Raw genomic sequence first — 27,273 nt, forward strand, 5'->3', positions numbered from 1 at the left:
TGGTCTCAGCAAAAGAGTGAAGAGCGGCTGGGCGCAGTGGCTCACGCCTATAATCCCAGCACTTTGGGAGGCCGAGGCAGGTGGATCACGAGGTCAAGAGATCGAGACCATCCTGATCAACAAGGTGAAACCCCGTCTCTACTAAAAATAACAAAAAAATTAGCTGGGCATGGTGGTGCGTGCCTGTAGTCCCAGCTACTCGGGAGGCTGAGGCAGGAGAATTGCTTGAACCCAGGAGGCAGAGGTTGCGGTGAGCCGAGATCGTGCCATTGCACTCCAGCCTGGGTAACAACAGCAAAACTCCATCTAAAAAAAAGAAGTGAAGAGCTAGCTAAACGAACTAGGAATTTGGCATTTTAATAGAAATGAGAAGCTAGGGAGGGAATAGAAATGAAAGAAATGCTGCAAGTGAAGGAAATACATCTTGCTAGGAAACATGAAAGTAATTGGAAAAAGTTGGTCTGAAGTGTGGACAGATTATCGTGAAAAGATCTTGGTAGGAAAACCCCAAAGACAAACTGTCTCAATCCCACATTGCATTCATTATCAAGGCCCCTACTAATGAGGCAATTAAGGTTGCTAGGATACAGACTAAGGAGGCACCGACTCTCAGGGCCCATCCTCTGTTTGCACCACGCTGAGAGTGGTTAAATTTTGAGCCCGAGTCACTTCATTCTCCTCCCCTCTGTTCTATCTATCTAACGTTGTCAGACTGGAAGGGATCTTAGTAATCACCATATCCAGCCCCCTACTTTGTAGATATAGAAACTGGGCTCCAGGTTAAATGACTTGTTCAATGTAATTAAGAGTGAAATCATATTTAATGGGTTCCAAGATGCACATTTCTCCCCGACAGCTGAACTGAGGTCAGGATTGTCTTATCATTGATGGCTTTTGACTTCAGTGTCATAGTTTGATTGGCAGTCTTTCACCTTTCTTCGCGGTATAAGAATAATAATGGTGCATCTTACAGTGGATGGGTTCTTATGTTCCGTGAAACACAGTGTTAGAGAGCAAGGCCCTCTGCCTCCTGATTCGGTGCTCCTCCGCTGCACACCTGGTGACAAGATTGTCCTGATGTCTGTGTGGTTACTCTGATGCTTTTGGAGACAGCTTAGCTTTGTGGCTGAGGGCATGGGCTGTCGAGTCAGACTGCCCTCCTACATACCAGCCGTCTAACTTCTGCCCATGCAGCTCACTCCTCTGTAACTGAAGATAGAAAAGGTGTTAACTACCCAGTAGTGTCCTTGTGAGAGTAAAATGAATTAATGCATACAAATCAGTCGGAACAGTTGCTGACACATAGTAAGCACTCAATAAACATGCTGTTGTTATTGATGACAGTCTCACTGACCAAGTCACCCTGGACCCCCGATGGTGTCTGCACAGTAACTTGGAACAAATAAGTGTTCCTCTGTGCATGCCATATGATTATAACTGTATTGAGAATCTTGTTAAACACTGGACAGGATTTCTGAGTATCAGCATAATTCACATTTTATGATTACTGCAAAGAGAAACTATAGCATTTCTACCCATAAAGGGTGTTAAAAATATAAATTGACAAAGATTTGTCTTGACTGTACAGACGTTGGTCTCTCTGCAAACAGAGCTGTACCAGGTGAAATCCATGGCAGTTCTGCAATATTCTGTTAATTGAGAGCCATCATTGTTTTGGTACTAATCCCGCAATGACCAGGGAGTTCTGACTGGGTAGCATTTGTTATGAGCCTTGATCAGACGAGACCTGGTTGACCGCTGTGCCTCCTTGACCCTGCCTCCAGCTCTGCAGTTATCATGCGTATTAGCTCCGTTGTGCGATTGCCTGATACAGACATCTTGAAAGTGATGGATGCAGACAGCATGATTGTTCTTCACACTTATTCTTCTTTGTTTTTTATTGTACTTTGGGCTCTGGGGTACATGTGCACATCCTGCATCCTGCAGGATTGTTGCATAGGTACCTACATGCCGTGGTGGTTCACTGTCTCCATCTCCCCCGATTCCTGTCACCTACATCAGGCATTTCTCCCAGTGTGATCCCTCCCCATCCTCCCTGCTGTCCCTTCCCTCCCCTCCCTGCCACTCCCCCACCTAGCCCAGTGAGTGTTGTTCCCTTCCCTGTGCCCACATGTTCTCATTGTTCATCACCCGACTATGAGTAAAAACATGCGGTGTTTGGTTTTCTGTTCTTGTGTTACTTTGCTGAGAATGATGGTTTCTAGATTCATCCATGTCTCTACAAAAGACACGAACTTGTTTTTTATGGCTGCATAGTATTCCATGGTGTATATGTGCCATGTTTTCTTTGTCCAGTCTATCGTTGATGGGCATTTGTCTTCACACTTATTCTTAAACTTTTCTCCTTATTTTTTCTTTTATGATTGCTGTGTTTAACTAGGTGATTGGAGAATTTGGGTTAAGCCTCTCCTAAACCTCTTCCCTTCACCTGGCAGGATACAGGTTCTCCTCCTGAACTCCCAGAGAATTCTGCAGCTGTCTTCTAACAGTGATCATAGGCTTATGTGTTGGCCTATATGTTTACTTGTTTTATCTGCTGCTCTGCTGCTTGGTTATGAGGACCCTCAAGGAAGGGATCTTGGCTCACTCTTTATCACCCTGCAGCAGCTGCCATAGTGCGTTATGGTTCTTAGTAGACATTCAATGAATGGATACCTTTTGGGTTTCTGAGTAGATCTGGGATACATTTATTTCACTCAGTTCACATATATTCTATAAATAGATAATAGCTCATCTGAGGTTATGCTACCTTCCTAATTGCCTGCCTTATAAAAGCAGGGCAAGTTATTCTCTCACAACATAACAAACTATCCAGCTTCTGTAAGCTGCATTACACATCAGTAATAGCTGTAATGGTATACCTTGATAGATGATAACAGATGACTTCAGACCAATTTGCTTCTAACCCCCAGATTCTATACAACGAACCTCATGTAGCACTGATGCTCAGCTGTCAGTGAGAAAATCTATTCCATTGGTGCTGAGAGTTTCAAGAGGCTAAGCCTTGGAAGGCAGATTGAGAGAGGCTCTTGCTTTCTGTGACACAGCTGTGAACATGAAGGTGCAGGCTGTGCAGGGTTCCTGGCCACAGGTCTAACCGACCCCATACATGGAATTTTGGTCTTCCAGAACTGACAAACTAGGGAACATTTTTGGTGAACATTTTTTTTTTTTTTTTTTTTTTTTTTTTTTTTTTGGTGAATACTCTAAAAGACACCTCAGACTTCCTGCCAATCTTCAGGTAACATTTACTAAGTTTACCACTGATTTGTCTTCCTAAATACATTTTTCCCTTGATCGATGCATGTATGTTGGGAAGGGCGGAGCAATCTGATATTGAAGATTAAACAGCTATTTCTATTTGAAAGGAACTTTACAGTTCAGATGCTCGGGGATGTGTCTTGCTTCAAAGTTCTTGTAAACATTGTTCAGGAAGAGGGTAGGTGTTAAAAGTTCATTCATTCCTGGGAGGCCGAGGCGGGTGGATCACGAAGTCAAGAGATCGTGACCATCTGGGTCAACATGGTGAAACCCCGTCTCTACTAAAAATACAAAAAATTAGCTGGGCATGGTGGTGCGTGCCTGTAATCCCAGCTGCTCAGGAGGCTGAGGCAGGAGAATTGCCTGAATCCAGGAGGCGGAGGTTGCGTTGAGCCAAGATTGCGCCATTGCACTCCAGCCTGGGTAACAAGAGCGAAATTCCATCTCAAAGAAAAAAAAAGTTCATTCATTCCTGAGGTGATTCACGGTCTCTTATTTATCTCTTTCACATCCAAAAGTGTTATCCACACGTTTTGGTTCACTGTGTTACTTTGCATTAATGTAAGGTGAAAAAGACTATTGCTAACTCAGTAAGTTGGGAAGAGGCACGAACAGAGGAGCGGATTAGGAAAGTTAGACAAACTTCCAGCTTCTGGCAGTCTTTATCTGGTGACTAAAAAAATACTTGCAGTGTTAAAAATTCTCAGAATATAAACCATAATCTCAATTCAAGATTAAAAAATAACAGGAGGTTTTATTTTTCATTATCTGAATAACTACTCTTCATTTCATAACTCATTTTCATGAGTACAGATAAGTTGACTGTACTTAAATCCCCTTTGTAACAATGCAAGGTGAGTAAATAATTACAGCATGGCAACCTTGCAGATTAGTTCAAGCCTACAGGCATATTTTTTGACTGAGACTTTAGATTCAGTTTTTCTAAGGCTTAGACAAATACAAATTTCAACCAGAGAGAAAGCATATAGTTGTATTCTAGTCATTCTTTCTTGAAGTGGTTTCTATTTGCAAACAGATCAGCTAAATGTGTAGTTCGTAATGCTTACAAGAATCAGAGAGAATCATTTTTCACAGGCTGGAGAACTTTTCTTTGTATTTCTTTGTAATAACAGCTGGGGGCGGCTCATGAATGTGTCTCCTGTTTCCCTGTCTCACCTCACTGTGCTTACAGCATTCAGGTTATGGACTAACAATGGAAAAACTAAAAGGCAAACGAGCCTAAAGTGCAACCCACAGATGATCTCGCTGACTTTGATTTTTGTTTGTTTTGCTTTTTTGTTCAGAGTGAACTTTCACGATCGTAATTCTCTGGCTTTTCAGTTCATAGTTGCTACAGATCTTCAGCAGTTTGCCATTCAGTCCCATTTTGTCTGTTCCTTTCTGAAGTTGTGTGCAGCTTAGTGACCTCAGGCAAGCCCTTCCTGATGGCATGCAGCTAACTTAAGGGTGTCAAACTTCCTATTGATAGGAGCTGTTGAACTTGACAGCCTCGAATAGAGGGTGAGTATGAGGCATGAATAACTCAATTTGTTCTTCTTGGTTACCTAGGGGGACTTCATAGCATAGTTTTCTCTATTGTTATCAGAAAATAAATTTGCATGAAAATGTCTGTGCATTGCTCTTTTGGCCTTTTCACAGAAAGCAGACTTACTCCTACTTTAGGGAGCTCAGTCTCTACTTTCATTTGACTTGTGGCATTATAGAGGTCAGAAGACATGGCCCATCATTAGCTGCTAAAATCACAAGGCATTCTGCATGACCGTAGCTGGCAAGGTAGCATTTCAGTCCAGTGCAGTGTGCTTTTCAGGTGTCATAGTGATTGCCTTCCAAAGCATTTGGAAAGAAAAGTTAACATTAACCACCTTAACAAGTGGTAGCCTCATTCTAATGTTGAGATCCATTATTTTAACAAAATGAATGGTTTTGGGAGCTATGATATGCTGAAGAGTCAAAGTTTAATATTAGTCTTGAGTTTATTTTGATTTTGAACTTGCTTCATCAAAAATGAATAAATATACAGGAGAAATACCACAAGTTTTAAACATAAACACTAAGTAGATTAAAATCTTGTCTTTAATTTCAAATCATAATAAAATTAGCAATTCACAAAGGAATTTTATATATTCCTCACCCAATGGTAAGTGGATTACAAGATGAAAATTCTGGCTAATGAGAGCTAATCAATAGACTTTTACTATCCTTTGAAGACACTCCAATGGCCCTTCTGTTGCAGTCACTGTGAGAAACAATCATTAACCCAGTACACTTTATTCTGAGTGGAATCTGAAACCACATGGTGGGATTAGCTTGATCAGTCCAAACTAACTGACTGTGCTTCCCCCCGGCCCAACCATTTGATATGGCTTAGAGAGCTCCCTGGTCATTGGGTGAAGGATTAGTACCTAGCTACCAAATTCATGTGCAGTTTGCAAAGTTACACTTTATAAGCCCATCTTCCGATGTTCTTATTTGAGCAGTACCATGATCGGAGTGACAAAAGATGGCTTTTATAGGCTGCACACATTCTAACGTTGAGACTCATTATTTTAACAGAATGTGTGTCTGGAGGGATACGATATGCTGAAGAATCAAAATTTAATGTTAGTCTTGAGTTTATTTGATTTTGAAGTTGCTTCATCAGAAATGAATAAATAGATGAGAAATACCACAAGCTTTAAACATAAATCCTAAGTAGATTGAAATCTTGTGAATTTCTTGTGAAATCTTGTGACTCTGTGTGAATAGAATAGGTATATGTAGGAAATGTGTCATATTATTATGTTTCTCTCCTTTTTTTCTAGGTTGCTTTTAAATGTATCATTGGCATCTCTATATATTAATGAGTTACTTTTCGAAATTCAGCTCTTAAGAACACCATTTTTCATAAGTAGATTATATCTTTATTGACTTGTTTTGCTGGAGTTTAATGGAGGTGTTGAAGAATGTTATTTGTTTTTTGATTTGGGCTAAGATAGCCGTAATTGTGAACAGTGTGCACTAAAAATGTAAAATTAGCAAAGCAGTTGAGAAGTCTAAATGTACCAGATCTATGCATTTCATTAAACTCTACATCTGACTTAAAAATTATAAGGTGGCCAGGTGGCTCACAGCTATAATCCTAGTACTTTGGGAGCTTGAGGTGGACAGATTACAAGGTCAGGAGTTCAAGACCAGCCTGGCCAACATGGTGAACCCCCAGCTCTACTAAAAAATACAAAAATTAGCCAGGCATGGTGGTCCATGCCTATAGTTCTAGCTATTCAGGAGGTTGAGACAGGAGAATCACATGAACCCAGGAGGCAGAGCTTGCAGTGAGCCGAGATCGCACCACTGTACTCCAGTCTGAGTAACAGAGTGAGACTCCATCTAAATAAGATAAAATAAATAAAATAGCATCAGATCTTTCCCTTGAAACTTTAAAAAAAAAAAATAGAGTGGATTTAGTTTTTTAAATTTAAAACCAGAGCACAAAAGCTATTAATTAGGTTTGCATTTACTAAATTGAACAACCATGGTCCAAGACAGTGTTATGCTTAGAATTTTCTTTTCTATGTTGGGGTCTTGTTATATTGCCCAAGCTGGACTCAAACTCCTGAGCTCAAGGGATCCGCCCACATCCACCTCCCAAGTAGTCGAAACTACAGGCACATAGCACTGTGCCTGACTATGCTTAGAATTTTCTCTTTTTCCTGACTTTAGGGTGGTAGATAATTCAGCAGGATGCAGAATAAATGTGTTGCAAAAGTTTGGAAAAGTTAAGCTAGCTGTGTGTTGGAGAAAAAGAACAGAATGTTTTACAAAAAAAGCAACCGGGGAGGCATTTTGGAAAAGGGGAAGATGAAAATACATAATAATGCTAATCGTAACATGGAGAAAGTATATTATTCCAAAGAAAGATTATAATACTTGTTGTTTTGATGAAGTGAGCCCAAAAACTCCAACCAAGGATTCAGATTCCCTTTTCTTCCCAAAAGTAACTAGAAAGGTTCTTATCTAAAAGATTTTGTTATATTACAGGAGAATGAAATTTTCAGGACACTCAATATTATGCAGAGTGAAATATATAGATTGGTGAAAAGAGTATCCTCAAAATTTGTAGGATTTTTTGTGCATTCAGTAATTGGAGCTTTCCCAGCTATTCACAGATTGTGATATTTCCAATTCTTGTTTCATAATCGCAACTGGTAATTATGAGAAAATAATTTTTAACTGTCCTCTCTGACCTAATTAATATTACATTGTGCTAGGGACTATTAGCTGGTAAGTTCGAAGGCTCTGACATGAAAAACCCATTGTTGGTTGTATGTTTCAGTTAACATTCATGATGACTTTGCCTTGCATGAAGTATTACTTAGAGTATTACTGACCCATATTAATGGGATCAAGACCAATGCATCTTCTGTAAGGGAGAAGTTTTGCATCACTGAACAATAAAGCAGGACAGCATAGTTTGTGGAAAAGAAGATTTAGAACCACATAGCCCATTATTTCACTTTCTGTGACATAATTGTAGTGAACTCTTTTTTTGTTTTCTTTTTTATTTGAGACGGAGTTTCGCTCTTGTTACCCAGGCTGGGGTGCAATGGTGTGACCTCGGCTCACCGCAACCTCTGCCTCCTGGGTTCAGGCAATTCTCCTGCCTCAGCCTCCTGAGTAGCTGGGATTACAGACATGCGCCACCATGCCCAGCTAATTTTTTGTATCTTTAGTAGAGATGGGGTTTCACCATGCTGACCAGGATGGTCTCGATCTCTTGACCTCGTGATCCACCCGCCTCGGCCTCCCAAAGTGCTGGGATTACAGGCTTGAGCCACCGCGCCTGGCCTGAACTCTTGAACTTATAGGGAATATATACAAAATTAAGGCCAAGGAAGTAAAGGAAGTAACGATATTTTCCTCCTTAGATGATGCAATGCCTAGTGTACACAGTGACGTCACATCACCACGTTGGCTGAAAAAGCATTTGAGAAAACTCAAGTCTGCATGTCTGACTTGTGATTACATTAAGTCTAAACCTAATAGCCCAAGTATGCTAGCGGGAAAAGAGGAAAGGGAGAGTTAAAATTGCTTTTAATTAAAATTGGAAAAAGATGAGAACCTTTGTAGAAACTTAAATCACCCCGAAACATGACTACCAAAAAGTAGCATTTCTAGGTGTAGTTGGATTTATATTTCATGATGACTGTCATTGGTTCATCCAGCAAATGCTCACTAGCATCTACTGTGAGTCAGCTATTGTGTCAGGCACTTGGGATACGGCAGCAAAGGGAATGGGAAAGATTCATTCTCTTGAGCTCACATTCTAGTAGAAGATTTGAACAATAGACAGTAAACATAATAAATGAGCAAATGCTATAGTATGTTAGAAAGTGGTAATAGCCAGAGAAAAGAAAGCACAGAACAGAATAATAATGACTTGGAGTATGTGTGGGATGAGCTAGTGTGTGGGCACTTGTCACAACTTTGATTTCCTAGAAGATCCAATCCATATCATGGCATCTCTCCCCTGCCACACACACTTTGTAGAATAAATCTATTTTAAGATACAAGCCAACTGCTTCTCAAAAAGGTTAAGTAACTTGCCTTACATCAAGCATCTGTTAAGAGAGAAATCTGTTTACCCTAAAATATTTTTATCATACCCTGCTGCCTCCCAGCTCAGTGTCCCCCTGCTCCCCTGTTGATGTTGCCTTCCGCCGGGGATATCTTTGGCTCAACTGGTTATCTCAGGATGGCATGCTGCAGATGTTTTATCAGATGCTTGCTTTTTCCAGGCCACTCAGGGTTCCAGGGCCAGATATAGTTCATTGCTATAGTTATATTTTTGGGAATAGCAGCTTATAATAACTGGAAATTAGACATGCATGAGAGGGTAAGAAGGCTAGGATCAAAATGTTAAGATGTAGAAAGTAGGTTAGAGGCCAGAGCTGTATAATAGGTGAAGGAGATAATTACTTAACAAGAAAATTGTGTCCAGGGTTGGTGCTGAGGACAGTAAATAAGGCATGACTCATAAGGAAGCAAAATCACTTGAAGAGTTAGTGCTGCTGGTTCTTAAAACTCACATACAGTATCTCATTCAGTGCCTGGGGCCTGGAAAGTGGGGTTTATGGCCTCATTTCATGGATAGCTAAACTAAGATTGGAAAAAATTAGGTGACTTGCCTAAGGGTCACAAAGGTGGGATGAGAATTCAAATGTAGTTTCTCTGGTTGCAAAGCCTCCTTCTTTCTGCTACAACAGAGAGTAACATTAGGAGAGAAAGAAACAGAGGCCAAAAGAACAAATAGAGCAACGTCTGCCCTTTGGAGTCCTCCACCAATTCTTCCTTGACTAAAGATTGAGTTCTACTCGAGTTCTGACTTAAGAAATATCGATAGAGAGGTAGCAAGATTTATTTCCACCCCTGCCTACCAGTTTTCAGGGACTGCCTTCCTCTCAGTGGAAACTAACTCACAATTCTCATATTGTCTTTACAGCAACTTCTAGAGCTACAGCTTTTAGCTTACTGTGGACAAGAATAGCTAGCTTTTATTAAGCACTTACTCTCTGTTAGACAGTGTTCTAAATTTAATTCATTTAAACTTCATAATGTGCCTCCGAAGTAGGGTCTGGTATTTTCTATATTTTACATACGAGCAAACTGAGGCGTAGAGATAGGATATTTCCTGAGATTTCACAAGTAAATGAAGGACTTGTGTTTTAAACCAGTAGGTCTTTAACCACAATGCTATGCCGCCTCTCAACTGGAAGATGAGTAGCTACCATAAACTAATAGCTCCTGATGCTTTGCCAGTAATTGAATCATTGCAACAACTCTGGAGGCAGGTTTTTAAAATTATGATAATTTTATTTTACAGCTGAGGAAACTGAGTCACGGGAAGGTTAAACTATCCACCCCTAGTTACACAGATACCGAGCAGTAGAGTCTGGATTCAAATCCCAGCAGAACTGAGCCGGTTCTTGATAAAACTGCAATTACATGAAAGTGTTATTGGTCTTTAAATTGTTAAGACGTTAATGACCTTGGAAGGCGAATGGAATCTGATGATCTCTTTTCCATCCTGCTTGCTTATTAGTTGAGGGCTACAGAATCAAGATTGTATGGACTAAGTGGAAAACTGCTTTTTATTTTAGGCAAATAGGTAATTATGCTTCCTTGTGGAAGAAAGAAGTGAGGTTATATAGCATCTCTTATAACTGTCACTAAAGAATGCCCTCTATGTTGAGCATCAGGAGCTAGCACTGTCCCACAATTGCTCCTTCGCGGCAGTGGTTCTCAAAGTAGGCACCCACCAAAATACCGGCGTTAAATGCTGAGTGTGAAAATACTAAATGCCGAAAGCAAATAGCGGTAGGCCTAACTTGCAGAAAACAATTATGCAGATAGGATTTTCTTCATTGAATATTTCTTTCTCATGAATTCTTCTTGAATCTTCGGAGCCTGGCTTGTTAGTGAGTGACAATATAAATGAAGAACAGGCACAAAGCATTAGCAATTGCCTGGTCTGCTTCAGCTATATTTTGGGAGTATCCAAGAATGCAGTTTCCTATTGCATTCGTAACATGGGGATCATCACTTTTTGGGGTTCCTCTAGGAGCACCCTAGCTCCCAGATGGAGGCCATAAGGTCAAGCAGCCAACATGGAGCAGGACATTTGGTGGAAAACAGGTCACACATTCTACATGGCTTTTCTCTCTGGCATCTGGTTTGGTATAGAGAAGGCCCACTCAAGGAAAATTTGCTTCAGAGAAAAACACTCAAGCAGGAGTTGAGAGAAGCTTTGCTGTTGCATTGCACCGATTGGAATGGGAGACTTTTTTTTCATTTCATTCTCAGACGTAGTTCACATCCTGGTCTTCCTCCTTCCTCCCACCCCGTGACTGTCATTCAGCTGTGTTGTGAAGGTTCCACAACCCCTTTAAGGTTTATGGTCTGATGAAGCACAGCTGGATAGAGGTTCTTTATTCTTAAGCCTTCGGAAGGCTTCCCTTTGAAAGTTTACAAACGCCCCATCTCTTTTCTCTAGGTAGGAACATTAGGAGCAGACTTTAGTGGACGTGAGGCATACTCAGTATCTACCAAACACAATCGGGTACATGGAAGTCATTCCATTTCTGACGGGAGGGATTGTTTCCCATTCTTTTTCTTTACCTAAAAGCATGTAAGTAGATGGATTGGAGCAAATAACAATAGTCAAGCCCCTCTGCAGACTGGTGGAAGCACTCAGGAACGGCCTCCCACCCCTGTGGGCCATGCAGTCATTACATTCTCCTGATGCTCTGCCTTCACCCTGTGGTCTTCCAGACCGGTTAGAAGCTGCAGTGTGCTGTGCTTCTCTGCAGGAACTCCCCTCCAACCCCCACCCACCACACAAACACACCTGCAAGCTGCTTTAGTGGCTGTTCCATCTGGGCTTTAAGAATAGATAAAACAATCAATAGCAGATAAGTGGTATCATGCTGCTTCAAACACAGAGGGAAACAGTGGGTCCCCTTTAGACAGTTAAAACAGCAGCTACAAAAATGAAGAGCAATGACTTGGGGGAAGGACGAATCCGACATCTGTTGACCATTTGGCCAGTAGCTAGTGGTGCACCAAAGAAGTAACTTGAACAAGTTCAGAATCCAAGAGAAAAAAGTTGAATTGATTTGGATATCAGAGTGGGGCAAAACATTCTATTGTTTGGCACCATTTTGATCAAAGAGAAACGATAGATGTCAGGCTGATTTGTCAAAATCATTGTAGAGATGATGGGTTTTATGTTCTTGTATAGTCAGCTTTGGGGTGCTTTGCACACCTTCACAGAGCTGGCCAGTTAACCTTCAGAGCTGGAACTACATTGTTCCCTCAGTCTTCCTCGTCATAGAACAGAGAGGTTTTTCATGTGCCGTGCCTGTGAAATCTTAAGGCTTTTCCATTGCTCTGCCACACCCATTCCTGCATTTCTCATTTCTCCTCTGGCAAAAGGCATTTTGAGGCCCATGTTTTTGTGGCATCCCATGTTTCACACGCGCTTAGGGCCTGTGATTTGCTGCTGTGGCCCCAAAGTCTTGTTAACTGCCCCCTGTCTGGGGTCTGTTTTATCAGGCCAAGGCTCTACCGGTCCATGAATGAGCTAGCAGCAGGTAGGTGAGCAAGCGCATCTGGGCCGCCTGAATTGGAATTAAGGGAGAACAGACTTTTGTTTTTGTTGACTCTCAAACAACTCTGTTAGTTGTGGCCTAAGTCTTTTCTAAGTCACATTGACAAGAACGAGAAATGTCAAAAGGGAATTCTTTAATATTAAATCATGTTTACTTCATACGCAAACATCCATAGGCATATTTTTATATGAGGGCTTTTATAAATAGGGAAAATAGTATCGGGTTTTGAATGATTAATTATTTTATGTTTCTCTTCTTCAAGCTGCTAGACTGCTTACAGAAAATGAGACCTTCAAGTTCTTACAGTTAAGATTTCTTGATCACCTTGAGCACTGAAAGAAACTAAACCCTGATGTTTCTTGGAGTTTTTATCAAAACGGAATAATTTTGTAAAGAGAATGTGATTGAAGAGCAACAGTATAGCTGATCCATCATAAATTAAAATTAGCTAAGTGCTCATGAGGGATTTGTGCCATGTCTTTAATTCCTTCCCAAATAAAGCTAATGATGACATTGTCAGCTTTGCACTGTCCTCTGATATAGCACTGGCCCTACTGTAATAGAATTTGTGTGTGTGTTGGGGGGGTCTTTATCTACCTCATAGACTGAGCATCTGAGATCAGTTTACCCAGTTTTCAGCACAGTGGTCAATCCGTGGTTAATCAGTGCTGAGCAGGGCCGGGTGCGGTGGCTCAAGCCTGTAATCCCAGCACTTTGGGAGGCCGAGGAGGGTGGATCATGAGTTCAAGAGATGGAGACCATCCTGGTCAACATGGTGAAACCCCATCTCTACTAAAAATACAAAAAATTAGCTGGGCATGGTGGCGTGTGCCTGTAATCCCAGCTACTCAGGAGGCTGAGGCAGGAGAATTGCCTGAACCCAGGAGGCGGAGGTTGTGGTGAGCCGAGATCGCGCCATTGCACTCCGGCCTGGGTAACAAGAGCGAAACTCCGTCTCAAAAAAAAGAAAAAATCAGTGCTGAGCAATTGAATAGCTACACAGTCCACAATTGCTTGGACGTGGTTCTTTTAATACAGGCAGCCCATATTCAGTCCAACTCTGTGAAAAGGCATTGGCTCTTCCCAGGGGTCCTGAAGCATACTAGGGTAGCCATGGGGGAACCACACTGAGCTAAGACTCGCCAAATCCCTTCTCCAGAAACTGGAAACAATCCAATTAATAGCAATAGCTGACATTTTCTGAGTTCTATTTCATTTTATCCTTACAACAATCTTACAAGGCAGATTTTATTAATCCCATTTTACAGATGAAGAAACTGGGTCTTAAGGAGACTAAATTTAAGTTGGGAGCCAATTGGATTAGCCTTGCGCTTTAGCCCAGACATTCTGGGTTCACAGCTCCTGCCGTGCCTCTCACTGACTGTGTGACCTTGAGCAAACTCCTGTCATCTGCCGGTAACTCCCTTTCTGTGTCTATGGCGTGGATAATAATAGCTGTTTTTAAAAATCTGTTACAAGGATTAAATAAAATGATATAAATGGAATATCTAGTGTAATGTCAAAGACCGGGTAAGCATTTAGTGTTTTTATTATAATTATTGCTTTTAGGGCCACAGGAATTCAGACACACATCTGTCAGGTTCTGAAGGAGGTTTATAAGCAAGGCTTGGCAAGGCCAGGTCTGACTTCAGGAAGTGCATTGGAATCACAGAGCAAAGGATGACTTGGGATATCTATCAGCTGGGAGAGAGGCGGGCACTTACCAAACAACCCCAGGCTGAGCTGGGTCTCCAGCAGTGGGATACCAAGTGAGGGTGGTGGAGTCGAACTTGAGATACCTTTCTGAAATAGAATTGACAAAATGTGTTATCAGTTAAAAGTAGGGAATGGGAGACAGAGAAAATTTAATGACAAGGGAGCCTGGGAAAGGGAGGAGCTACCTTTAAGAAGCAGAATAAAGGAGAGAGAATTGTCAGCGTGAACGTGAGAGATGTTAATGTGTTCATATGTTCATGTGTTTTGTATGGTAAAGGTATAGACAGGGGTGTGTATTATGTTCAGGCGAATGTGGACAGTGGATCTGAAATGCCAAGTGCAGCCCAGCTCTGAGGTCAGGGAATGCTTCTCGATGGAAATTGAACCCTGAGTATGTTTTCTAAGCACTCTGCTTATCAGTTTCCTTATCCGTAAAAATGCGGCTGTTGGACAAGATCATTGCTCAGGTCCCTTCCAACACTACGCTTTTTCTGGATTTTGTGATCTTTTGCTGGTTATTTCCACCTGCTGTGTTACTCCCTTTTTGAGACTGTCAGTGGATCTCTTTTTAACTGGTCTCACAGATGACAAACCCCTGAGCATGGGGTTCAGAGCCCTCATCCCATGACTATATCTTACTTTTCATTCTCCTGTCTTTTTGCCCCAGCCATCCTAATGTAATTAACAAAGTGACTCACCATCCCCCAGATACACCCTAATATTTTTTTTCCAGGTTCTGCTCACAATGCTTCCTCTGCCTGGAGTGTCTTCCAGCTGTCTCTCCTCTGACAAGTTTGTTACACAGCAGGCACTGTTCCCTGCAATCTCCCTTCTATGCCAGACCCTGGTTACCATTCATTGATCCCCTGCCCTGTGCCATGCCCATGCTTTGCAAGTATCTTATCTCACGGCCTAATGGCAAGTCTTGCAAGACGGAGGTCTTCTTATCTCCATTTTATATGGGAACAAATTGAATCTGACATGTTAAGAAGCTTGCTAAAGCCTCGGAGTTGAGATTTCATCTTGGCTCACTCTGATCCCAAATTCCAAGCCCATTCTACTACTTCAAGCTACAGGCCTTGGGACGCTTGGGAAATCTTTCTTATGGATTTTATCTAAGGTAGTCTTCTGCTTTAGGGGGTTCAGCATAGTTTTATTGAGCATCTACTGTATGCCAGACACCTGCACAAATGTTAACCCACTTAAGGGTAGGTTTTATATCTTACTTATTATATCTTTTCCATGACTTAATTGAAAGGTGGTACTGAGGTAGAAATATAAATGTTTGTTGAGTTCAACTGCAATGAGTAGAGTCACCCATCTAGCATAAAGAGCTATCATCACATTAGGAATCAACAAACATGTCCTCCTGTTAGCTGAATGATCTGGTTACCTGTAGGATGACTGCAGCTTCATTGGGAACTCTGTTAAATAGATCAGTTGAAATTGGTCAGGGATGACTTAGGTTTTCTTTATAACTCTTTGTCCTTAAGGTTCGTAGCTGTTTTTTAGGACACATTTTAGATCATTGTTAGTGAAAGGAATTAAATGGTTTCTTAAAGGACAAAAGGAATTTATGTCAAAATAAATTTACTTATCATTGTTGGACATGTATTTTGACATAAATACCTACAATTACAGTTGGATTACTAGGATCATCACCAAGATGTATTTAAGTTGAATTTGTACAAGGCTTTGTGTTAAGTGTACAAGAAAGAAAACTATAGTAAGACTTCATTTCTCTCCTGTTGCAGAAGCAATGGAGCTTTTCTCATACCTAAATATTTAAGCTAGCTGAGGTGTGTGCTACCAAGTGACAAGACCTTTTATTTTAAACAGAATTGATAAACATATTTCATAAGCAAAATATATGAAAGAAAAATTTTCTAATATTCATGCATTGTCATACAATTTGTGACATGAAATATATTCAACAAAGGTATTCAACATGAGCGCACTTAGGTTACTAAGTGCCAGGTGGTGGTCTAAGTTCCAAGGATAAGGCGGTAAATGGCACAGGTGCTTGGCCTCATGGAACTTAATTCTAACAGGAGGAGCATGGAGTTAACAAGTAAGCAAACATAGTTATCCCTCGGTATAGAGGAGGTTGGTTCTAGGATTATCCCTTGTCAGGATACCAAAATCCACAAACGCTCAAGTCCCTGATGTAAAGTAGCGTAGTATTTGCATATAACCTACACACATCCTCCTGTATACTTTAATTATCTTTAGATTACTTAAGGCAACATAGATGCTTTGGAAATAGTTGTTATACTGTATTGCTTTTTATTTGTATTATTTTTTTTTTCAAATATATTTGATCCATGGTTGGTTGAATCTGTGAATGCGGAACCCATGGATATGGCAGGCAGACTGTAAGTGAGAAAGGTAATGTCAGATATGGTAATCGCAGCCATGAAGAAACTACAACAAGGAATTATTTGCTTTGTAGCAGGGGCAGAGGAAGAGGCCCCTTTAAGTAGGGCAGTCAGATAAGGACTCCTTGAGGAGAGACATTAAATCTGAAACTAGAAGAATGACCATCAAGTGAAGAATTGGAGTAGAGCAAAGACCCTGAGATGAGGGGAGCACAGGGTGTTCTAGTTTGAGCTAGTTTGTTGGGCCTGAAGTGTCCGTGAAACTTTCAAGAATATAGGTTGGGCAGGTCTATGACCATGGGAATCAGAAGGATGGGAGGATGACGGCATAGAAGTTAAGACTGGACGGTCCTTAGGTTCCTGGAGATAAATAAAACCAATGAACAGAATCATTGTTTACGAGAACTATTACAGAAGCTGCTTCCCTTCTCGCACACATCTCCCAGTGACAGTGGTAAGTCCTGTGGGGCATTAAACTAAACATATTACCAAAAAATAAATAAATATGTACTCATTTAAACCTCGAAACAACCCTGGAAGGTAGGCACTATTACTTTCCTTCCATTTTGCAGATAAGGAATCTGAGGCAAAGAGATGTTCATTTTCCCAAGATCACATTTATTTCGTGGTGGAGATTAGAGGAAAACCTAAGTAGTTTGGTTCAGGGGTCCATGATTTTAATTGTTACATCCTGTAGCCTCATGCACTATCCATTGAGATGGGGTAAATGAGACCTTAGAGAAAGCAGAGAAAAAGAATAAAGACAGCATAACGAGAAGATAGGAGGGGAGTCGAGTACAGTAGTACATTGTCTGCTGGGAAGTAGATAGGGTACCCATGTTTGAATTTGTTTTTTTTTTTTTGAGTTTATCACTCCATGGTTGCATAACTGTTGTTCCGTTATATTTACCATATGCTTTCCTGGACCAGTAGCTAGAATAAACTCATTGTTTATAAAAACCTCTTCAACTAGCTAACAGAGGAATGTGCGTGAGTGACAAACAAACCAGAAGCATGAAAGGAGCTGGCTGAAATGAGCAACAGCAAAATCAAATGACCCCCCAAAACCATCTTTAGCAAACAGAAAGAGCACTAGTTCCCCAGGCTGCTTTTGCGATGCTTGCTTCAAGGCCTTTTTATTTTTAAGAGGACACAAAGCCTGTTTGAAGTTCTTGGAAAAATCCCACCTTCTTTTCTTTTTTTTTTTGACAGAGTTTTGCTCTTGTTACCCAGGCTGGAGTGCAATGGCGCAATCTCGGCTCACCGCAACCTCCACCTCCTGGGTTCAGGCAATTCTCCTGCCTCAGCCTCCCGAGTAGCTGGGATTATAGGCGTGCGCCACCGTGCCCAGCTAATTTTTTGTATTTTTAATAGAGACGGGGTTTCACCACGTTGACCAGGATGGTCTCGATTTCCTGACCTCGTGATCCACCTACCTCGGCCTCCCAAAGTGCTGGGAATACAGGCGTGAGCCACCGCTCCCAGCCCCACCTTCTTTTCAACCAGAGCCTGGCACCCTAAATTTTGCCTATTGTATTTGGTAGAAGCCACCAGCACTGCCCTGTCCTATTATTTTCATCTCTAAACTCATCCTGGGGGTTGTTGAGACAGGAGAGTTCCTTGGTCCCCTTTGCAGAACTTACAAGAGGGGTGTGGCTTGCTTGCTTGGCTGCCAAGCTCAAACCCCTTGTGGAAGGGGAAGCACACAGGCAAGTGGGTGCCAGGGCTAGGGTGAGTGCTTTTAGACTCTGGCCCCATGGTAGCATTTAGGGGTGTGTACAATTAATCCTCTTTTAGCAGTTGCCATCTGTGAATGGCTAAGAATTAACCAGCTCAGTAGAGGGTCAGGCCTTTTATGCCCTGCCCTCTTGGTACCTGGGTCATTATCTGGCATCCAAGAAGAATTAGGTCACATGGACTTGAATAACGGTGAATGCAGAGGCTTTATAGAATGATGGAGGTGGCTCTCAGCAGGATGGGGAGCTGGAAAGGGGATGGAGTGGGAAGATTATCTTCCTCTGGAGGTTGGGACAGCAAAACTCCTTTCCAATCCTCCAGCTGCTTCTCTAACGTTCAGATGCTTCTGGTCTTCTCTCCTTCTCTGCCACACCACTCTGATCCTTTGCAGTGGAGTTTGAGGTTTGGGTACAAGATGGGAGGCATGGGAGGCATGGGAGGCCACGGCGGTTTTGGAAAAAGCAACCTTCAGGAAGGAAAACAGGAATGTGAAGTTCTCATTTATGGCCATGGGCCCAGGTTTGTGGGTGAGGCTTTTGCCAGGGAACTGCCGTCTTCTGCCCAGTATTTCCCTGTCTCCTGTCAGTATCACTGTGGCCACTCTGTGTTGGCTGCTGCAGAATGTCTCCAGATGACCCATTCTGGTTCTTTACACAACTCTGAGGTTGTAAAGGAGAAAGTGTCAAAAGAAGGACTTCCTCCTGTTCTGCTCAATTCTCCTTGTCCTCAGAAGAAGCCTGATTGTATTCAAAATAGGATAATCCAGCTTCCATGACGCCTGCATAAGATGGCACTGAGGTAGAAATTGAGTAAATGTTTGTTGAGTTCAACTGCAATGCGTAGAGTCACCCATCTAGCATAAAGAGCTATCATCAAATTAGGAATCAGCAAACGTATCCTCCTGTTTGTTGGACATGTAGGAGTAGTCCTGCCCTTTCCTGGGAGAGTTAAGGAAGTTTCCCTGGTTTGCCTTTGACCTGGAAGTCCCTCATTGTGACTGCCGTCACTGCCTTGATGTACTCACCTACTTTCAGTGTATTCTTTGGTGACCACCTCAAAGTTCCTATGGTCTCCACTGTTGTGGCAATGCCAGGAAATTTTAATAATTATTAAAGCCTTTTAAATGAAATGTAAAAGAGGCCACAAATTCTGTCATGGCTTCAATTCCCCCGGTAGCTGTTAGCACCACTGAGCATGTGACCTTGTTTTTAATAGCGTGGTTATTTTCCTTCGTTACTTTCATATCTATTTCTTTCCATATTTAACTTTGCTCCTCTATGATCTGTTCTAAATTATGGTTGCTCTGTGCATTGCTCCTTAATTGTAAGTCCTGGTGTCACACATTCTCCTGTTTTTCCCCCATTTACTATTTGATTATCTGTTTTCACCTCTTTGATTGGATTTATGGTCATCGAGTGAACCATTTATTTTCTACTATCTCCTTATGTATCAAAGATGTAATATTCTTTAGAAGAAAATGTGGTTGAAACTTTAGAAATACTTTTAATAAGTAAGAAGAGTTAACACCTGCAGTGCTTCCACCGTGCTAGGCACTTTAATAACTTGTTTAATTCAGTCAGGCTTGGCAATCATCTTCACCATTGGGAAACTGAAGCCCAGATGGTTATATAACTTAATAAATTTGACCTTGCTGTTTCCCAAGACATGTTTCCCCAATGATTTGTATTATTTTACAGTATAAGTTGATTTTCAAACGTAATTTCTTCGTGTGCACACGTTAGCTTATTAACATGATGTTCTGTTAGTTTTTTCTACAAATTGATTAAGAATACTGCTATGTTTGTTTTTATTTTCCCCTAAGTATGGTTAATACCTGATTTTAAAAAATGAAAGAAAATGTGGTTGTTTGCTAATTCTGCAAACTCATTATTTGTTCAGAAGATTGTAATAAACTCTACTTCTGTATATAAGGTCGAGAATAATCATTGCTTTTTATAGTCATGTGAAAAAAGTTCTTTAGGATTATTATTTCATCCCTATTTAAGTTTTCAGGATGATTTTTAAATAAAATATAAAATGTAAATGTGATAAGGATTGTCTCACATAAAAAAAATGGAAGTTATAATCCACAGGAGGGCCCACCTGTGCACACTGTGCACGTGTACTGGAAGTATGGTTGAACTATTACTACTACAAAGGCAGTGGACCATTTCAATCCATAGGAAACTTGAAATCAGATCTTCTGCAGACAGTGAGGTGAAGGTTGAGTTTTTAATCAGTATCTTTTCTGGCCTAAGCATTAGTCTTGCAATGCCTTTAGCTTGCATGGAGGCTATGGGGGTGACATTTATCACAGCCACTGCCAGATTGGAAGCCATCACTGACATTTCTGGCTCACAGGCATATTGATATGCCCGCTGGACTTCTCATAGATTCTCCAGCTATCTGTACCTCTTTGCAACTTGGTACTTAATATTTACTTATTTACTTTGAATGATTAAAAAAATTAAAAGAAACTGAAGAGTTTCAATGCAAGCAAATTTTGATTACAATGTAGATCACCATTCTACTACTGCATTAAACGGAGCCGTGGAAAGCTGACCATAGATTCGCAGTTTCGTGGGGAAGGTGAAAGGGACAGCTAAGTTCTTTTGCAGAAACATCTTTAAGACAAGATAAGTTTGTAAATCTTTTAATTCTCATTCCAGAATTTGGAAACAGAACCTGAGTTATTTTCTTTGTTCCCTCATAAGAACAAAAACATACCTGCTTGTTAGACACCTAATAAACTGGGTGGCATTTAGATTATGAAATTTGGTTACAAACATTTTTATGCATGTTATTTTGTGATTAGGCAGAAGACACAGAGCATTGCATTCTCTGTTTAAGAACAGGATAGTGTTAAGGAAACATGAGAATTAGGGAATGGTTGATAAACACATGCAATTGATGAAACTTTGACATGACAGCACTTTGGTGGTTGTCAGTGAGCTTGCTGGGCCTCCAGTTTCTATTCATTACTTATTCTAGTTTGCTAGTTGAATCACTCCTCTGCCCTCACACAGGCAACATTATTAAGGGGTGGATTGAAATGCTGTCCAAATTGATAAGAAGTAGTTATCCAGTGTTTCTGGATGTGTTTGTGACTTGAAAAAGTTTCAGGCTAAATGGAGTGAAGACGATTTGAAATGTAAATGGATTCCTTGTCCCTTTTGTAGATAATTGTACTCAATTGTAATCTGTGGGCAGCTAATGTGTTCTTGTGTTCACTGATAAGCTGCATGGCTTGAAACAAATTTATAAAAGGGGACAAATTGTTTGTAGGCAAAAACTCTCAACCCAGTAAACTCTCTATGTGTGGTACTTTTTGTGCTTCTGTGAACAGGAATGCCGTCTAAGTTACCTGCCTCCACAAGCGCAGTGACTCCCCACCCACCTCCCCAGTGATAACTGGCTCTCTTTCTTGAGATCCATTTTAGAGATTTGGGATGAAATGTACACTTAGGATAGGCTAGCCAAGGGGTCCCCAAAGTTTTTCTCTGAAAGGCTTGATAGCAATTTGTTTTGTCTTTGCAGGCCAGTGGTCTCTGCCAAGGCCACTCAACTGTGCCTTTATAGGCCTAAAGTAACCATGGGCAGTACTCGAATGAAGGGCAAGGGTGTATTCCGATAAACTTTCATTTAGAAGCACTGAAATTAGATTTTTATGTGATTTTCATAAATCATGAACTATTGTTCTTCTTTTGACTTTCTTCCAATAATTTAAATAATTTGTCCAACAATTTAATTTTCTTGTAGCTAGAGGACCTTACAAAAACAGGCAGTGGCCAGATTTGACTGAGGAACCCTGGGTTGGATGTGTTCTTTCTGCTGTGAGTGTCCAAGTCCCCTTCTGATCTCTTCCCTTTTCGGCTTTCTAAACTCAACCCAGTACTGTCTCCGGGATCTTTTGTTTCTGTGGCTTTGCATGGAGGCCCTGACTAGGTTTTCGTTTTGTTCTGTTTCTCCTGTTGGGGAACACAGAAGAAGAAGCGGGAGGGGGAAGGGAACAGGCAAAGGTTTTTTTTGTTTACAGGAGTAGGGAGAACAGAAACAGGAATTTAAGCTTGCCCTGCTGTAAGGGTGAGGAGTTTAGACATACAGCATCTGAGGCTGCTTCTGTGGCTATTTGTTTCTATTACAAGAAGTTTAAATGCAATAATTTAGTTCAAGAAAAAGACCATGATGGTATATGTGTGAATGAGTATAATGCATTTGAGACTTATCTGTATGTTATTGTTTTTGTATTTCTTTAAAAAAAATGCAGATCCAATTGTGAAAAGACAGGCAGGGTTGACTGCAGTATTACTGGATTCTGGCTGCCTTTCAGCTTGAAGTCCTTTCTAATGAGAACAACGCTGAATTATCATTGTCCTCAGGCACCAGTAAGCAAACCACCTCTGGTAATTTAGAGGGTGCAGAACACTTTTTTGTCCTACATAGCCTTATAATTACTGATCTTTGAACCTCTGGTTTTGGAATAAATTGGGTCTTATGCACCTGAGTCCTATAATATTTTACTTGAGGGTGAAGAAGTTAATGTATAACCTCTTTGGCTAGTACTTCAGACACTTTGAAAACGTCTTTGATATTTAATCTACATAAAAACAAAGTAAATTTGAACCGTGTATGTCCTGTCCTAGGAATATTTTAATCAACTAGGCTGTTACTCTTTTATTAACACCTCTGTTTATTTGAATCCTCTCTTTTCATTTGGATGAGGTAGTGTCACAGTCAACGGGATCGTTAATAAAAACCAGATTTTCCTATCGACCTGCTTCAGGCATTAGTGAGAATATGTTTTGAGGTCATTTGAGAAGCATGTCCGAGTTTGGCTCAAACATCTCATTCCACTTCATATTGTAGGAGGTGGTGCTGGATTTTGGAGGCTTGTGGGTAGGATGTACAAGCTCTGCTCATCCTTGGCTATGAGCAGTTGAGGTTGGCAGGCCTGTGGGGTCTCAGTTGGAGGAAGTCCAGCGAGTTCTGCTGCTATGCAGCAGCACTGGCCCAGGAAGGGCATGGACCTCGCCTTGCGCTCTCATATTTGGCTTGTTCATTTCTGTAGCCTCCTGTCTCACAGTTCTTACCATTAAGACCTTTCCTTCCATGGGCATAACATAACATACTTTTTTCTTTATCAAAGATTGTGATTTTCATAAAAAATGAGATGCTTGACGTACAGCCACACAAAACCATATGTACAAATGTCATAGCAGCATTACTCACAATAGCTGATAAATTCAAATCAAACACGTTCATCAACTAGTGATGGATAAATCAAAGATATGTATTTGCATGGTGAATTGTTATTCAGCCACAAAAGGAATGAAGTACCGATATCTTGCTACATGGATAAACGTTGAAAACATTATGCTAAGTGAAAGAAGCCAGATACAAAAGACCAGATAGTGTATGATTCCACTTATATGAGACGTCCACAACAGGCTGGTCTGCAGACAAGAAGTAGTATGTTAATTGTTGCCAGAAGCTAGGGAGGAATAAAGAGTGGCTGCTAATAGGTGTGTTTTGGGACAATGAAAATGTTCTAAAATTATTGGCACTGGTTGCCCAACTCTGTGAATGTATTAAAAAACACTGATCTTTAAAAGGCTGAATTATTTGATATGTGAATTCTGTTTCATTAAAGTTGTTATAAAAATGATGGTTTTGAAAAATAGAAAAATTATGTTAATATTCTGTCATCACCAAAAACTAATTAGTTTTTTGTATAACCAGTTATAAAATTTGTAATATGTATTTTAAAATACTTGAATTATTTACTTTTTATTTGCCTAATTGGTGTAGTAGTCAACTACCAAACAAATATTATCTGAAAAAACTAAGTCCTGTCTTATGGATGAAATATTAAGTTTATTATTCAGTATGTTGTGATTTCAGTAATTTCTAAATATTATCAGTTCTGATTTATGCGATAAATACTTTGTGGTTTCAAAGTACTCAAGTGTGAAAGAAAATATTTAGTCAGAGATCTGAATTCTTTTTTTTTTTCTATAACGAACATTTTAACTCATAAACCTTCTGAGTTCGTGGCATTATGGTTCAGAATGTGGCCAACGAAATTTGTGGCTTGTATAAATTTGCTTTTTGGAGAGTCTAAGAGTTGATGACATAAGATGTGCAGTTTCATGTGACATCCTACATAGGGAGACTCTCGTACTTGCTGAAGAAGAGGAGAAAAACAAGTGAGTTGTCTCCCATCTTGGTTTTTCTTTATTGTGACAGCTGAAGATAAAAAGCCCATTATATGCCAAATATTATCATCTGGCATATCTGCCTCCACTAAGATAAAGCAAAGATTTAGGTGGCCTACAAGATTTCTTCAGCCAAAACACATAAGGACATTGTGGTTTAAGATAAACAGCACTGTGGCTCTTGGAATGGGAAGAATGCTCTCCGGGCCCACTGAGGGGGTTATTATAGGAGCAGCAGCAGTTGTTCGTGGCAGGAGAAATTATTCAGAAGATTGCTATTTCTGCAATTCTGGGATGCTGCAGCTGCATAGATTGGAACTGATAATACCCAGTCAGTAGCCCATCTGTTTCTAAAAAAGCCCAAAGAGAAATGTAAAAATGGCAGTCAGAACACAGGCAGTTATGTGGTGTGGGCTGAGACGCACAGTCAACAGTTGCTTGTGGTCTCTCCTCCTTGATTTTCTAAGTAATGGAATTGGAATCAGAATTCTATCTATTTGATTCACACAGTGATTTCTGTTACAATATTTGCAACTTTCAATTCTGTTTAGTGAACATTTAATGATGAAGATGAGGATTAAGAACCTGATTGCCTCTTGAAAAAAGACTGGATGACTTCAACCATTTAAGCTCAGACCTGTAGAAGACAGAAATACTCGGGGGAGTGTGGTTATATGGTGTAGCTGAGAAAGTTTGGGTTTTAAAATTAGAAATACTGGGTTTCTTGTTCCTGCTGTACTTCTTCCTGGCTTGAAGGCAAGACACTTAACATCCGTGTATGGTCTCTAAAGGTCCTCAAGGGGTTGGAATATAATTTTATTAGGTGATGAGAATTAAATGAAATCATATCTGCCAAGCTCCAGGCTTTTTGGGTACGTATTCCACAAATGCTTTAGAGATGTAGCACGGAGAAAGAAAAGACTGCTACTGGAAATGTTAGGCCCCTCATATTAGTCCGTTTTCACATTGCTGATAAAGACATACCCGAGACTTAGTAATTTATAAAGAAAAAGAGATTTAATGGACTCACAGTTTGGTGTGGCTGGGGAGGCCTCACAGCCGTGGTGGAAGATGAAAGGCACGTGGCCAGGGCAAGAGAGAGAATTAGAACCAAGTTTTATAAGAATTTCCCCTTGTAAAACCATCAGATCTAGTGAAACCTCTCCATTACCACGAGCACAATGTGGGGAAAATGACTGCCACGATTCAGTTATCTCCCAGCAGGTCCCTCCCACAACACGTGGGAATTATGGGAGCTACAATTGAAACTGAGATTTGGGTGCAGACAGCCAAACCATATCACACCTCGTGTTGACCAAAGGGCATAAATTCAGGGAGGGGAGTCCTCTGTAGTAATTCTAGGGCATAACCCAGTAGAAGTCCACAAGCAAACTGCAACTTCTGTGTTATGAAGCCTGCCTTATCCTTTTCTCAGGGATTATTGTTAACTCCTAGGTCAAGTTAGAATTTTCTGGAAATTCTTTGGTCATTTGGAGATAAATTCCCCCAAGCTCCTTAGCAGTTAGCAAATAGGTTGTATTCCTTTCAGTCAATTGAAGATAAATTAACCAACGTTGGCCGGAAGTCCCCTGATTTTAATATTGGACTGTAAAGATGAACTTATAGGAATTTGGCTCTGGCTTCAGGTATGTTTTTTCTTTATGGACCCCAGTATATGCATAATTTTTAACAATATAAGCCTTAATATTTTCATCTGTAAAATGGGCTTGATTTACCTTGTGTGAGGGTGAGGTGAGCAAAGGCATGCAAAGCCACACAAAGCCACACATCAGGAAGTCAGCGAATGTTATCTCCGAGCAGGGCGCTAGAGTGTGCTGTCTGTTTCTCCTAACTTAAATTTTTGAAGCTTTGAAAAAGACAAGAGATGCCAAATTAGAATGAATATTGTTTAAAGCTCTCTGACTTTTGGATAATTGCTTTCTCAGATTTAGAAAGGAAACTATCAATCATCGTACTCGATTTGCATATTCTTTCTTGACTAATCTGTTGCGCAGATTGTTTAATTGATTCAAATGTGTAAGTTAGCTGTGATTCCTGAGAAGACTAGAGTATTAGTGTCTGGTCAAAAGTTCTTTGTTAACCTAAGCATATGGCAAGCATATCATTTCTTCACATGCTCGTAAATCCCAATCGAACCACTTTGTACTACCCGAAATACATTTCTTCTTTAACTCAGTACTCAATTCCTTTTTATTTATTTATTTATTTTTTTTTCTTTTTGCTGGAGTTGGGTCTAGAGATGCTATGAATTATCTGCTACGTCCCTTGAAGTTTTTTTTTTTTTAGACGGAGTCTTGCCCTGTCTCCCAGACTGGAGGGCAGTGGCACTATCTCTGCTCACTGCAACCTCTCTCTCCCAGGTTCAAGCAGTTCTCCTGCCTCAGCCTCCCAAGTAGCTGGGATTACAGTCACACATCAACACACGCAACTCATTTTTGTATTTTTCACCATGAGCAGTGTTTCACCATGTTGGCCAGGCTGGTTTCAAGCTCCTGACCTTAAGTATGCTGCCCATCTCAGCCTCCCAAGGGTGCTGAGGTTAGAGGTGAGAGCCACTGCACTCTGCGTCTTGAAGTATTTTAACAAGGTTTTAAGAGGCGTGAGGAAGCTGGGCGCAGTGGCTCACACCTGTAGTAATCCTAGCACTTTGGGAGACTGAGGTGGGTGGATCACCTGAAATCAGGAGTTTGAGACCAGCCTGGCCAACACAGTGAATGAAACCCCCTCTCTACTAAAAATACAAAAACTAGCTGGCAT

At 40.7% G+C, this 27,273-nt stretch overlaps 1 protein-coding gene and 1 long non-coding RNA gene across 27 annotated transcripts in view; one reads left to right on the forward strand and one right to left on the reverse strand.

The window, feature by feature from the left end:
- The window catches only part of NCAM1 (neural cell adhesion molecule 1), a 315,714-nt gene that overhangs the window by 123,038 nt on the left and 165,403 nt on the right, over positions 1-27,273 (forward strand). The gene's annotated exons all lie outside the window — the stretch shown is intronic.
- Positions 1,074-25,680, reverse strand: LOC118145700 (uncharacterized). 2 transcript variants are annotated; one of them, XR_004731003.3, is made up of 3 exons: positions 25,526-25,680; positions 14,174-14,252; positions 1,074-1,209 (listed from the first exon to the last, which is right to left on the reverse strand). It is a non-coding gene; the product is annotated as an uncharacterized LOC118145700 (long non-coding RNA). The 2 variants fall into 2 exon arrangements; XR_013523053.1 differs by lacking the exon at positions 1,074-1,209 and adding an exon at positions 12,328-12,458.

This window comes from Callithrix jacchus, chromosome 10 (assembly GCF_049354715.1).
Source record: "Callithrix jacchus isolate 240 chromosome 10, calJac240_pri, whole genome shotgun sequence".
Classification (NCBI taxonomy): Eukaryota; Metazoa; Chordata; class Mammalia; order Primates; family Cebidae; genus Callithrix; species Callithrix jacchus.